This window comes from Sorex araneus, chromosome X (assembly GCF_027595985.1).
Source record: "Sorex araneus isolate mSorAra2 chromosome X, mSorAra2.pri, whole genome shotgun sequence".
In the NCBI taxonomy this organism is placed as follows: Eukaryota; Metazoa; Chordata; class Mammalia; order Eulipotyphla; family Soricidae; genus Sorex; species Sorex araneus.
Window position 1 is genome coordinate 177,793,238 of NC_073313.1, and position 15,672 is coordinate 177,808,909.

The 15,672-nt window shown below is 37.6% G+C and overlaps 1 protein-coding gene across 2 annotated transcripts in view; it reads left to right on the forward strand.

The window, feature by feature from the left end:
• Nucleotides 1-15,672, forward strand: part of DPP10 (dipeptidyl peptidase like 10) — a 667,274-nt gene that overhangs the window by 453,991 nt on the left and 197,611 nt on the right. The gene's annotated exons all lie outside the window — the stretch shown is intronic.

The window sequence follows — 15,672 nt, forward strand, 5'->3', positions numbered from 1 at the left end:
GACTTGAGCCAGTGCCAGTAAAATCTCCATTCATCCCATCCTTGAGATTTTAGCAGCCTCTTCTTACTCATTTTTTCCTACAATTGGAGGCTCTTTTCAGGTTCAGGGGAATGAGACCTGTTATTGTTACTGTATATGGCATATTGAATACGCCACGGGGAACTTACCAGGCTCTTTTGTGCGGGCAAGATACTCTCAGTAGCTTGCCGGGTAATCTAATATATATATATATGTATATATATATATATACCTTTATGATGATGTGTCATCTGCCGTGAAGTGGCCACGTGGTCCAGGAATATGTTCACTTATGCATGAGGCTCAGCTTGATTGTGCGGAAATCGGCCTGGAGCATGGCAGTGGTGAGGTAGTGGAGGTCAGTTTCTGGGGCTGGTTCCTTTGGGGTGGGGAGGGCTCTCACCTGCTCCTTTCTGGGGCACCCCTGGTGCGGAGTCTGGTGGCATGGTTATGGGGGCCTCATTTTATGTTCCCTTCAGGGAGAAGCAGCTATGAGTTCACTTAAAGCCATAGGTAAACAAAATGCATTCTTATCTTTTTTTGGCTGTTTATTCCTGTAAAATTTATATGTTAGTACTGATAATTTCCTCTGACATATTTCTTTAATAATCCATTTAATAGCTAGATTGTTGGATCTGGCAGATCACAGCAATTCATAAACACTTAGTTGAAAGACTCAATTCTCTAATTGTGAAGGATATTTAGTTCAAAAACCCTCTGGTTTTCTGAAGAAAAATCCATCAAAAAAGGGTAAGGAAACATTGAGGCAAAATTATTATATTTGATATACTCATTACTGCCACAAAGCTGGCCCAGAAGTCAAAAGTTAAAAACTTGAGAATGTGAATGTCAGTGCTGATTTACTGGCTATGTTCTCAGGAGATTTCTTTTTGTCTGCTGAAAAACTTTAAGTATTTCTCCAACTTAGAAACTGTGTTCCTGTTTTCTTAGTACATAAGATCCCTCTTTCTTTACTATTTTGGAAGATAAGATGTGTTGGAAAATATGGCAGGCAAAAAGAGGAGAATGAACAAGAGTATTTTCTTTCTTTCTCCTTGATTGGAGTGGTCAGAAGCAGCCACATGATCTTGCATCTCAGTTTGGGATGATTCTTAAATAACTGATGATATCAACAATATTTAAAATGTGTTAGAAAAAAGATTCATATATAATTAAAATTCTAAAGCATTGAGTTGTTGAAGGAAATTATATCAGTTAAGACTGAATATTATTTTAAAAAATTAGTCACCATAATTTACGCCACTATTAATGCTCAAGTTTTATGTGTATTAATGTTCCAAACACCATCCCCTTCAACAGAATCTCTGCTTCCCTGCTCCACTGTCTCAAAGGACCCCTAAAATCCCATGCTCTCTGTCTCTCTCCTCACCATGGTAAGCTCAGTCCTGTAGACAAGTTCTCAGGCTTTTTTCAGTTTTGCCATTTAAAATTTCCTTACTATAGTTCCCATGAGTAACTATTTAGATTATTTTTGGTTTGTTCTCTTGTACCACCTAATAAGTGATTTTCATGCAAATGTTGAAGCAGGCATGCTTATTGTGCTTAGAGAAAATATAGCAATTTTATAAATGGTTTACGTATTTTTAAAACAAACACAGATTAAAATATATAATAATTTGTAAGAAATGTGAGTGTAAAGTAGATAGATATCAAACTAAACTTATTAAAAATAAACTTATCTATACAGTTATGAAGGGACACACACTACTCAACAAGTGTGTATAAAAATTATATAAATCTTTAGTCGATCTTTTAATACACTATGAACCACCAATGACATAGCTGTCAAAAAAGTTCTCAATTCATTCCACATAGCTGTTTTCGGGGAGAGAGGCTTGGTATTCAGGGTCACTCTCAGTTTTGCTTTGTAGACCATGTGGTGCCAAGGAATGAAACCAGGCCTCCACAGGATGCCTGAATACAAAGCATGCACTCCAGCCTATTAAACATTGTTCCTGCTAATTAAGTAACATGATATAAATGCAAATGATTCTCCAATTGCATCTTCTTTGTTGTAAATCAGTATTATCAATTTTGACTTTACTTTTTAAAAAGTTTATATCTTTTCTACTATATTTTAAGCTCCTTGTCATAACTATTTTTTAGTGCATGCTCAACTTATGTCTATATAGTATGTGGGCCCACATTATGTGTTCAGCATGACTGATATGTGGTGTTTGCAGGCAGTTTAATGAGACTATGTAGAAAAGTCCATTTCTTGATAAAGCATCACATATTGTAACCTGAAAATACAACAAAGTCAACATATTGAAATCATGGAAATAAGATTAATTTCAATACATATCAATAACCTAAAGCTTTTGAATCTTTTAAAATGGAATAAACTGGACCCTTTAATAAATCTCATTCGTTATTATCGAAGGCATCAAATCTACTGAGGATTCTCACTAAATAGAAAGTGATCATTAAAGTCTTTTCTCTGAAAGATACTGCCAACTCATTTCCCCAGCTGAGATTCAAAAGTTGGTCTACTATCTTTTATTATCTTATGAAAGAATTCGGAAGAATACTATCTTTCAAAATGGTATAATTCAATGATATATTTACAAAATTGTCACAAACAAAATAACTCTTATTCTTTTACATTGAGACTCATTCATTATTCAAGCTATGTCTGTGATAAAGATTTCCTGTGAGCCTACTACCACTTTATTATATATGAATGAGTCAGAGGATCATATAATGTAAACTTGAAGTTAACAAAGAGGAAATTATACGTAAACTGTAAAAATGCAATATGAAATCAAAATAGATTATAAAATGCATAAGAAGAAAATATCATTAACATTCAATGGAGAACAATTAAAAATATTTTGTTGATGAATCGATACTCTAATCAAAGGAACATTTAGAACATTAGAAAGTGTGAAAACTTTAAAGCCTGTATAGACTACATAGGAGTTTGTAGCACTTGCATGATGAGAATACTGGTTAGATTTCTAGCACTATACTCCAGTACCTCCAGGAGTGACCTTCAAGCCCAGAATAATGAGCTAGCTCTGAGCACCCTGGATGTGTCCCATCTACTAAAAGATTGTGGAAATTAAAAATCTGTTATTATGTATGACATTTAAAGTAGTACAAATTTTTATTATGTAAGTTGAAAAAATAAAAGACAAAAATGTTTTTTTTTTAATTTTTTATTGTGGAAAGTTACAAAGTTACAAAGTTTTCAGGTTTAAATCTCAGTTATACAATGCTCGAATACCCATCCCTTCACCAGTGCTCATATTCCACCACCAAGAATCCCAGTATAGCTCCACCCCGCCCCCTCACACCCCAAACACCCCCACGCCCCTAGCCCCCCCACCCTAAGCCCCCCCCGCCTGTGTAACTAATAAATTTCACTTTACTTTCACTTTGATTGCATACAATATTTCAACAAAACTCACTATTATTGTTTGGAGAGTCTCTCCCCTAAAGTCAGACCTGCTGAAAAGGAAGCATTAGGTAATTTGTTTTCCATTGCTGAGGATGAAGAAGTGTGAGGTCGAGTGACCACACTTAGCGGCCTCTCAGTTTTGGGTTTCTGTAATTTAGTATTTTAGTAACTAAGTCCAGAGAGATATCTGCCAGAAGTTGCATCGTTGCCAACTTGTACTTCTCAGTTACATTATATTCCACATATGAGTGCAATCTTTCTATGTCTGTCTCTTTCTTTCTGACTCATTTCACTCAACATGATACTTTCCATGTTGATCCACTTGTATGCAAATTTCATGACTTCATGTTTCCTGACAGCTACATAGTATTCCATTGTGTAAATATACCAGAGTTTCTTTAGCCAATCATCTGTTTTCGGGCACTCTGGTTTTTTCCATATTGTGGCTATTGTGAACAGAGCGGCAATGAACATGGAAATGCAGATGTCATCTCTACTATACCTTTTTGCCTCTCCGGGATATATTCCCAGGAGTGGTATTGCTGGGTCAAATGGGAGCTCAATTTCTAACTTTTTGAGAATCGTCCATATTGTTTTCCAAAAGGGCTGAACCAGTCGGCATTCCCACCAGCAGTGAAGGAGAGTCCCTTTCTCCCCACATCCACGCCAACACCGGTTGCTTTTGTTTTGGGGGATGTGGGCCAGTCTCTGTGGTGTGAGATAATATCTCATTGTTGTTTTGATCTGCATCTCCCTGATGATTAGTGATGTTGAACATTTTCTCATGTGCCTCTTAGCCATTCGGATTTCTTCTTTGGAAAAGTTTCTGTTCATTTCATCAGCCCATTTTTTGATCGGGTTGGCAGTTTTCTTCTTGTGGAGTTCAACCAGTGCATTGTATATCCTTGTTATCAACCCTTTATCGGATGGGTACTGCATAAATATCCTTTCCCATTCTGTAGACTGTCTTTGTATTTTGGTCACTGTTTCTTTTGAGTTGCAGAAGCTTCTTAGTTTGAGATAGTCCCATTTATTTATCTTTGTTTTCACTAGCTTAGCCAGTGGCGTGTCAGCTTTGAAGATACCTTTGGCTTCAATGTCGTGGAGGGTTTTGCCGACCTTATCTTCAATGTACCTTAGGGATTCTGGTCTGATGTTGAGGTCTTTAATCCATTTTGATCTGATTTTTGTACATGGTGATAGATGGAGGTCTAAGCCCATTTTTTTGCATGTAGCCGTCCAGTTTTGCCAGCACAATTTGTTAAACATGCTTTCCTTGCTCCACTTCACATTTCTTGCTCCCTTATCAAAGATTAGATGATCATATATTTGGGGGTGTATGTCAGAGTATTCAACCCTGTTCCATTGGTCTGCCGCTCTGCCTTTGTTCCAGTACCATGCTGTTTTAATGACTACCGCTTTGTAGTAGAATTGGAAGTTGGGGAAGTTGATTCCTCCCATTTTCTTTTTCCCAAGGATTGCTTTAGCTATTCGTGGGGGCTTATTGTTCCATATGAATTTCAGGAGCGCTTGCTCCATTTCTTTGAAGAATGTCAAGGGTATCCCTATAGGGATCGCATTGAATTTGTACAATGCTTTGGGGAGAATTGCCATTTTGACAATATTAATTCTTCCAATCCATGAGCAGGGGATGTCTTTCCATTTCCTCGTGTCCTCTTTTATTTCCTGAAGTAGTGTTTTATAGTTTTCATTATACAAGTCCTTTACCTCCTTTGTTAAGCTGATTCCGAGGTATTTGATTTTTTGAGGCGCAATTGTGAATGGGATTGCTTTTCTCAGGTCACTTTCTTCTCTCTCATTATTTGCATATAGGAAAGCCATGGACTTTTGAGTATTGATTCTATAGCCTGCAACTTTACTGTACGAGTCTATTGTTTCTAGGAGTTTCTTGGTAGAGGTTTTAGGGTTCTCTAAGTATAGTATCATATCATCTGCGAATAGTGAGAGCTTGATTTCTTCCTTTCCTACCTGAATGCCCTTAATGTCTTTTTCTTGCCTAATCGCTATTGCAAGTACTTCCAGTACTATATTGAACAGAAGTGGAGAGAGTGGGCATCCTTGTCTCGTCCCTGTTCTCAGAGGGAAGGCTCTTAGTTTTTCCCCATTGAGGACAATGCTTGCCATAGGCTTGTGATAAATGGCTTTGACTATATTGAGGAAGATCCCTTCTATACCTATTTTGGCTAGTGTTTTCATCATAAACGGATGCTGGATCTTGTCAAATGCTTTCTCTGCATCTATTGATATGATTATATGATTTTTATCTTTTCTTTTGTTGATATGGTGGATTATGTTGATTGATTTCCGGATGTTAAACCATCCTTGCATCCCCGGGATGAATCCCACTTGGTCGTGGTGTATGATCTTTTTGATAAGTTGTTGAATTCTATTTGCTAATATTTTGTTGAGAATTTTTGCATCTGTGTTCATCAGGGATATTGGCCTGTAGTTTTCTTTTTTTGTGGTGTCTTTGTTTGCTTTTGGTATTAGGGAGATATGAGCCTCATAGAAACTGTTAGGGAGGGTTTCTGTTTCTTCAATTTCCTGGAAGAGCTTGAGAAGGACTGGCAAAAGGTCCTCTTTAAATGTTTGGAAGAACTCACTAGTGAATCCGTCTGGACCTGGGCTTTTGTTTTTGGGGAGACTTTTGATTACCATTTCAATTTCCTTGATGTTAATTGGACTATTCAGGTACTCCAGGTCTTCTTGGTTCAGCCTTGGGAGATTATAGGAGTTGAGGAATTTATCCATTTCTTCTAGATTCTCTTGTTTCGTGGCATAGAGATTTTCAAAGTAGTCTCTGATGATCTTTTGAATTTCATTGGTTTCTGTCGTGATGTCCCCCTTTTCATTTCTGATTCGGCTTATAAGGGTTCTCTCTCTCTCTTTCCTTGTGAGTCTTGCTAGTGGTTTATCAATCTTGTTTATTTTCTCGAAGAACCAGCTCTTGGTTTCATTGATCTTCCGGATTGTCTTTTGGGTTTCCATGTCATTAATTTCTGCTCTAAGTTTTATTATCTCTTTCCTTCTGCCTGGTTTTGGCTCCTTTTGTTGGTCCTTTTCTAAGGTCTTGAGCTGTGAAGTCAAGTTATTTATGTGGGCCCTTCCTTCCTTCCTGAGATATGCTTGCAGAGCTATAAATTTTCCCCTTAAAACGGCTTTAGCTGCGTCCCACAGGTTCTGGTAGCTCGTGTCTTCATTCTCATTTGTTTCTAGGTACCTTTTGATTTCTTCCTTGATTTCCTTCCTGACCCACTCATTGTTCAATATCGAGCTATTTAATTTCCAGGTGTTTGATTTGGTTTTCTGCATCTGTCCACAGTTAAGTTTTATCTTCAGTGCATCATGGTCTGAAAAGATAGCTGGTACAATGTCTATCTTGTTGATTCTGTTGAGGTATGTTGTGTGGCCCAGCGCATGGTCTATTCTGGAAAATGTTCCATGTGCACTGGAAAAGAATGTGTATTCCTTTTTTTGGGGATATAAAGCCCTGTATAGATCTATTAGCCCTCTCTCTTCTATTTCTTCCTTCAAAGCCAGTATGTCATTGGTGAGTTTTAATCTTCTAGATCTGTCCAGAGGAGACAGTGCAGTGTTGAAGTCTCCAACTACTATTGTGTTGCTCGAGATGTCCTTCTCGAGGTCTCTTAGCAGCTGTTGTAGGTATTTAGCTGGTCCCTCATTGGGTGCGTAGACATTTAGGAGTGTGATTTCTTCCTGATGTACACATCCCTTGATTAATAAAAAGTGGCCTTCACTATCCCTTCTAATCTTTTTCAACCTGAAGTCTATGTTGTCCGATACTAGTAAAGCCACTCCGGCTTTCTTGAGGGAGTTGTTTGCTTGCAGGATTGTTTTCCATCCTTTGACTTTGAGTCTGTGTTTGTTCTGGCTATTCAGATGTGTTTCTTGCAGGCAACAGAAGGTTGGGTTGAGTCTCTGAATCCATTTTGCCAGTCTGTGTCTCTTAATTGGTGAATTCAGACCATTGACATTAAGGGAGATTATTGTTATGGGATTTTGTGCCGTCTTTGTGCAAGGGTTTGTTGTGCTTGTAGAGGTTGTTCTTGTCTTACAATAGCCCCTTTAGTGCTTCTTTTAGGTTTGGTTTTGAGTCTATGAAGTTCCTGAGCTGTTGTTTATCCCCAAAGTAGTGTATGATTCCTTCTAGTTTGAATGAGAGTTTAGCCGGATAAAGTATTCTTGGTGAAGCGTTGATTTCATTGAGTTTTTTCACTATATCCCACCATTGCCTTCGAGCTTGGAGGGTTTCCTCTGATAGATCTGCTGTGAGCCTAAGGGGTGCTCCTTTGTATGCGATTTCCTTCTTGGACCTTGCTGCTTGGAGTATTGTGTCTCTCTGGAAGATGTCCATCATTGTAACTATGATATGTCTTGGGGTTTTTCTGTTAGGATCTCTTTTAGCTGGCACTCTCCGGGCGCCTTGAATCTGGATGCCTGCATTGTCCAGCTGTGGGAAGTTTTCCGCAATGATTTGTTTGACTGTGTCTTTTTCGTTGGGGTTGGTTCCCTGTGGTTCTGGTAGTCCAATGATTCTAATGTTGTTCCTCTTGAATTCATCCCCTAGGACTCTGATTCTGGCTAGAGCTATTTTGAGGTCTCTTGCCATGGTTTGATGTTGCCTGTAGGCCTCTTGCAGCTCATCTTCAAGCATACTGATTCTGTCTTCGGCTGCAGTCATCCTATTGTTGAGGGCAGTCAGAGAGTTTTTGATTTCATGTACGGAATCCTTCATTTCTTTTTGAAGGTTTTTTATTTCTGCTCTCATTTCTTCCCGTATTTTGTCGGCTGTCTGTTGTATTGTTTCCGCCAGGTCTTCCTTGAAGTTGTCCATCTTTGCATTGAGTTGATTGAACATGTTGAGGATTTCAAGTCTGAATTCTTTCTCAGAGAGGTCAAGTTTGTAGGAGGCGCCCATTGAGGTTTCCGGACTCCTTTGATCGTCCTCTGGTTGCAATGGGGATTTTCGCTGTTTCTTCATGTTGTTTGTGGTGATATGAAAGAGGGCTCTTGATGATGAGTGTCCCTGTTTCCTTTTGTTGCGAAAAAGGATTGTGGATAGGCTCAGTTAATAGTGGTTGGCTTTTTACTTGCCGGTGTAGAACCTGGTCTCCTACTGAGATGTTCTTATGTGAAGTCTTGTGTTTTATTGTCCTACTGCTTGTGAATAGCTAGGATGTTAGTCTTGGATAGGATGTTGAGAAAACTACTTTCCGCCGCGTTAGCGTTGGCCGGCCGGCAATGAGGCCACGCCCACTTTTCTTAGGCCACGCCCCCTGGTGGTTAGGCCACGCCCCTTTCCCACAGACCTTTGCGGGAAGACAGGACGGCGGCGGCGCTTGGGGTCGGCGTGCTGGCCACTCGGCCGGCAGTCCGGAGGGGAGGGAAGCCCGGGGTGCTCAGGGCCGCGGAGCAGGCTGGGTCCGGAAGGCAAAAGACAAAAATGTTTTAAGTATATGAAGGAAAAGTTAAAACAAAGACTATTCTGAATATCAGTGAATTCCTAAGAGAAAATTGAATGATAAAATGTAAAACAAACCATTTTCTAAACAATTTTATTATCTTTCTAAATTTTAAATATATATGTTTCTGTGTGCCGAGGATAATGTATAGGGTGATTAAAGCATCAATACCATGCACCAATATATCCCTTTGAATTCTGGAACATAGATAGTTACAAGATCCAAAATTACTTAGAGATGAGACAGAAGATTTGTCAATATAAGAACACAATGTAAGAATGAGTATTTTCAGTAATATATGCTACAATGCATCAGGAAATACTTTTAAAGTGCTAGAGTAAAATAATTCCTAATCTAGAAAGTTGTATCTAGTTCAGAGAACCTGATGCATATAATCAGTTAGGCTGGAGCGATAGCACAGCGGTTGGGTGTTCACCTTTCACATGGCCAACCCGAGTTCGATTCCTCTGCCCCTCTTGGAGAGCCTGGCCAGCTATTAAGAGTATCGAGCCCGCATGGCAGAGCCTGACAAGCTACCCATGCATATTGGATATGCCAAAAACAGTAATATTAAGTCTCTCGATGAGAGACGTTACTGGTGCCTGCTCGAACAAATCGATGAGCAACGGGATAACAGTGACAGTATGACAGTGATGCATATAAGAAGACATTTTAAGATTACTTCTTTTTTTCCGAGGGGCTAGGGGTGTTTCATTCTATACTAAGGGCTTACACCTGACTCTAAAGACAGGGATCATGACTGGTAGTGATGCCAGAAATATGTGTGTAAGGAAAGCATTTTACCCACTCTACTGTTCAACTGTGTGTAAGAAACACATTCTATGAAAACACATAGTCAGCTCTTCTGACAGCTGCATAGTATTCCATTGTGTAGACAGTGATTCAATAAAATTAAAAAAAAAAAACATTCTAACTTTATTATGCTCTGGCTCCCAATTAATGACTTGTTTTCAGAAATTACAAGATGATAGGTAGAAAAACACACACAAAAATGTATGACAATAGCAAAGAAGAAAGACACCTAAAAATTATATTTGTGAGTCAAACAGGCTATCGCAAGACGTGAAGTGGAAATTATTGAAATAACAATGAAAATATTTCCCAGAAAGTCATTTAAAATCAAGAAAATTGATTGCAAATGATGTATATATATTATAAACATCTGGGGCTACCAATTCCATACCTGGAGGAATGATATTTGGGATAAATCCCAAGGCCTTGCATATACTAGTCATATGCTCTACCTCTTTGAGCTAAATTCTTAACTGCAGCTGTTTAGAGGGGTGGGGGAGAGGGATTTAGAGATTGGGGTCATACCAGATGTACTCAGGGATTACTCCTGATTCCCTGCTCAGGGCTAACTCTAAACTATGCTAAGGGAACAACATGAAATGCTGAGATCAATCCAGGTCTGTCACATGCAAGCAAAAATCTAATCACATACACTAACTTCTGCCCTCTGTAGCTTATATGTCAACAAAAGGATTAGTCTTCAACTTTGAATAGACAATTGTTAACAAATCCTGAAGCTTAAAACACAAAAGATTTATTGTCTCACAGTTTTTGTCAGTCAGGAATATATATGGGTGTGGTTTAATTGTGTAGAGTAACTAGAGTTAGCTAGGGCTGCCCTCTGAATATGGAAAGTCAATTTCCAAAATGATAACTATTTACTGAGAGTCCATTACAGGGAGACTCCTCTTCCAATGACATACACTTCATCATTAGATGTTTTAAATCTGATGATTTGAGTATCTTTACCCAAGGTGAATGGTTAAAAATTGCACAGTTGGGGCCATAGAGATAAACAGTGGATGCATTAGACTTGCATGTGCAACCAAGACAAACCCTGTTTTAATCCCCAGTACCGTATATTGTCCCACAAGCCACACCAGCAGTAATCTCTAAGTAGAGATCCAGGAGTAAGCCCTGAGCAGAGTTGGGTATGCCCACAAGAAAACACACACACATAAACATGGGCAAAGACACACACACAGACATACAATCTCTTTATTACAATTTTGAGTAACCAGCTTTCTCAATTTTTTCAAAATTGATGGGCTGGAGTGATAGCATAGCAGGTAGGGTGTTTGCCTTTCATGCAGCCAACCCAGATTTGGTTCCTCCGAGCCTCTCAGAGAGCCCTGTCAGCTACCAAAAGTATCTCGCCCAAATGGCAGAGCCTGGCAAGCTACCTGTGGTGTATTTGATATGCCAAAAACAGTAACAAGTTTCACAATGGAGACATTACTGGTGCCCGCTCGAGCAAATCGATGAACAATGGGACAACAGCACTACATTGCTACAGTGCTTCAAAATTGATGTCATCAAATTTCTTTAATTTTGAGCAATAAAATTTTCAATTTCTCAATTCACTCAGTTTATTCTATGAGTGATCTCATAAATACTGCATTATTATTTTTTAACATACAATTGGTTACTGATATTACCTCTAAATATGTGTTCAGAGAAGACATTTTATGACAAGAGTAGAGGAAAGACAGTTATGGAGGATAGTAGTCACAGAAGTGTCATTGTGTGTACATGCATTGTTTGTGTATGTGTGGTCAGTATTACAGAAAGCTTATATCCATTCCCAGCACAGAAAATTAATAAGAGTTACATAGGCAAAAGAACTCACTTTTTCAAAGGAACATGTTTTGTAATTATCCTTGTAGATGAAACAGTAGGTTTTGGAATGTCTTTACAGATTAATTGTTTAAGAACACACTGAATTTACCCAAGGGTAAGCTGTGCATCTCCTTTAAATTATATAAATCTATTGCCCAGCATTGTACATACAATGTATATAGACATTAGTGTATATAAGTAATGGATTGTTGGATATGCCTGCTTTATATTTATATTTCTATGAGAACTGTGAAACTACAAGTGCTAGCTCTGACAATAAAGAAAAGCTAATAAAAAAAGAAAAAAAGTAAGAAAAAACTAAAAATAGTGGTCAAAATGAATATCATTAGAGAGTATATTTCTAAGTAAAGAGTGATATTCCCAAGTATGTCAGGAAATTAATGCACCCATTTGATAAGGTTAGAAATTACTATTTTAAAATAGTTATTTTTACATATCTATATTATATCAGATTGATGCAGCTTGCATTCATTCTGTTATAAAGGAATAGAATTTTAATAAAAGTTGGATTGTGTGACTAATAAATAAAAATAGTAATGAATAAAAAGTCCTTCATTCGGGAAATGAAGGAAAAAATAACATTAACTTTTCAATAGAGGAATGGCATGTAAAATGATTTAGAAAATAGATTATTTTCAAATTAGTATCCTAATTTGAAAAAGAGCATAGTTTTTTTCCCTTTGGGAAAGAGCATAGTTTTCTTCTGTATAAATTATTACAGAACACTTTTAAAACAAAATAATCTTAAATTAATCAATAGAAACTCCAAATGGTAAATCAGTTTTTCATTTAATAGAATTATGCATGTTAGAAAAGCAAACTATACCACCAGAGTAGTTATACCTATGCCAAAATATCTGCCTGATTGAACCCCTGTGAAAAAAATCCCTTATTGAGATTTCTCAGAAAAGTAAAAGAGCTGCCATGTGACCCAGCAATTCCATCTTTTGGTATTCACCTGTAGAACACTAAAACATTGATTGAGAAGGACATGTGCACACTGTTATTATTGTTGCCTCTTAGTGCAATAGACAAGATATGGAATTAACCTAGGTGTCCAAAACCAGAAGAGTTGATAATGAAGGCGTGGAGTAAATGCACAGTGAAATATCCTGAGATTATAAGGGAGAATGGAATCATACAACTCCCTACAACTCAAGTGGAATCACTGGCAAAGTAGGTCAGAAGAAGAAAGACAAACACAGGGTGATCTCATTTATCAGTGATGTATAGAAAAGCTGGACTGGGTAATGCAAGTTATCAAAGGGGGAAGGTATTAATTTAATTTAACCCTGGTTCCCTTGATTATGGAACTCAGTGATAGGGAAAGAATTTAACGATGGAACTAAGAAGAGACAGATGGAAGGTAGCACACACAGAGGCAGGGGTCTGGACACACTGGTAGTATACTAGTGTGGTGTATCTGTATATAAATGACAGAACCAAGGAACTGAAAGCATGAGATACAAATCACAGCTAAACTTTAAAATGTGCCTTGCAAGCCAGAGCAATAATACATCAGGTAGAGGGTACTTGCAGAGAGCCACCAGAAGTTATTCCCTGGGGGCAGAGCCAGGAGTAAGCCTGAGCTCCATGGGATGTGACCCCAAAACAAAAACAAAATAAAACAAAACAAAACAAAAAAGAAAGAAAGGGGGGAAATGTGCCTGTCAAGGAGGCAGGCTGAGACAATGGGGAAATTGGTGGAAAGAAGTTAATGTTTTGATGTCAAAACATTGAATATCCGAAACCCAACTGTAACTAACTTTGTATCATGGTGCCTTAATATTTTTTTAACTGTACCTGCCCAATTTTTTAAAAATGTTCTCTAATCTCTCAGACTTATTGCCAACAGAATTTATGTGTATACTACAGTTAGGCTGCAGTTGACCTATTTTTGATTCTGCATCCATTGAAACTCTTTCCTACCAATATGACTTTCTAACTCCTTCAAAAAATATTTATGGCTCCACATTTTTCATGCATTTTTCTGTTGTAACTTACAGATATGAGAATATTGTAGAATAATGGGATTTTAGAATTGCACTTTGGAATCATTGCTGAAATCATGCCATACAGACTGAAGTGAACTATAAATGTTTAAAAGCACTAATATTGGATCCAGAAGATGTATTGGTTTAGCTATTTATCTGTAGGGTCACCTCTAGTCATTAACTCACTTTTGGAAGTTTCACATCTTTTTTTAACTTTTAAAATGAAAGCACTCATGATCTCTAAGCACATAACAAAGAGCAGTCCCTGAGTACTGATGAGTATGATTCCAAATCTAATAAATAACTAAGTAAAAACACTGTTGATGACCTTATGGTCTCTAAGACCTCTTACAGCTTTAGCATTACTCAAGATTGAATAAAGTTTTGAAACGCATTCAAAATACACATATTTTGACTGTTACTTTGGTATCTCCACAGATTTCAGAATCATAATGCTTTATGTGCTTTATTTCTACTTTCTATGTTTTCTTTTACTTTAGGAATTATATTTATTTATAATAAGTACACTTAAAAGACATGTATCTTATTTATAGTTTAGGTTTATTATATATCATTGTTAACTGTATATTATATTTAACAGATAATTCCTAGATTATAATCACTTTCCCTTCACTAAAACTTTACTTTGATTGATTGATAATACCCACTTCCCTCCTACCTATGAACCATAACAATTTAATTTTACCTTTCAACATTGAATTTATATTTTGGACTATAATAGAGACAATCCATAAGTCGAATCATGCTATATTTATCTTTATGTGAATACTTTATTTTACTTAGTATGATGTTCACAAGTTTCATTGTGTCCTTTATTTTTTTTAAAGGCTGAGAAAGTCCCATTGTAAGTTTAAGTCTTTTTTTTTTTTTCTCTCCTCATTTTTCTGTCAGTGTGCATTAATGTTGTCTCATACCACTTGGCTATTATAAACGATGTTGCATGGAATATAGCAGTGTTTATATCTTTTTGGAATATGTACTTCACTACTTTTATAAGTATAGAGTGTTGAGTTGCTGAATCATATGGTAAATATTATGTAACTATTTAAAGTATGCTTATAAATTAATTACATGAAACCCTATGTAACCCCATTGTGACATTTCCCTATGATTCCTATCAATAAATTATAAGGAAACAAAAGTCTGTTAGCTAATTAAGGTTACTATTTTAATTTTTTCATTAGTTTCTTGTAGGATAACATAGCCTCAGGTAGTTTAGGTTTATTGGGTTACTCCTGTTACAGTGCTCCCACTCCTCTTTGTTTATTTGTAGCTTCTTTCTTAGTGTTCTGTTGACTTGTAAATATTGCTTTTCTCTTCTCCTTGAGTCCTTTGCATAGTTAATTCAGAGCAATGTCCTTTTTGTATGGACACAGGAAGACTTAGCAAATGCTATGCTTTTATAACCTGGAGTCATTTGACTCTACATGATATTTTGCTCCTGAGCATCTGTTCTCTTGACCTATGCCTCAGGTGCCCTTACTTCCTAGCACCCCCAAAAGCAGGGTCCCGACGAGGGACGAGACAGACCCAGGACAAGCGGTGAGTTGTGTGCTACCCTGGCATTGAGATGGGCCTGGCCAAAGTGCTTAATGCTTAACTATGAGTTAAGAGCTTGATCATGGAAAAATGCTGTCATGATCCAAACAGTGATAACTAGATTCATATCCTGCTAGGGTGAGGAATGATTAATCTGGCCTGAGTGCTGTAGTCTGAGCCTGTGGCAAGATGTTGCCAGGAGAGCTGTCTTGCAAGCCTCAATGTATCTCTTGCTATGTCCATACAAAAATAACTAGTTATTAAGATGTTAATGAGTGTTTGGACTAAGGAAAGGAAAAAAACCTTAAGAGTGAGGAAGGGCTTTGGAATGCCCTGCCCTCAGGAAGGGCTTTCTTATGTTGATTTTGCTACTTGGCTGGGTGTAGCCTGAAGGCAAGGTGGGAGAGACAAGTAGGAGGAGAGATGAGAGAAGTGAGAGAGGCTGCAGTTGATCCAGAGAGAGGCTGGAGCTGGGAGTGTGGGAGATGAGAAAGATGGA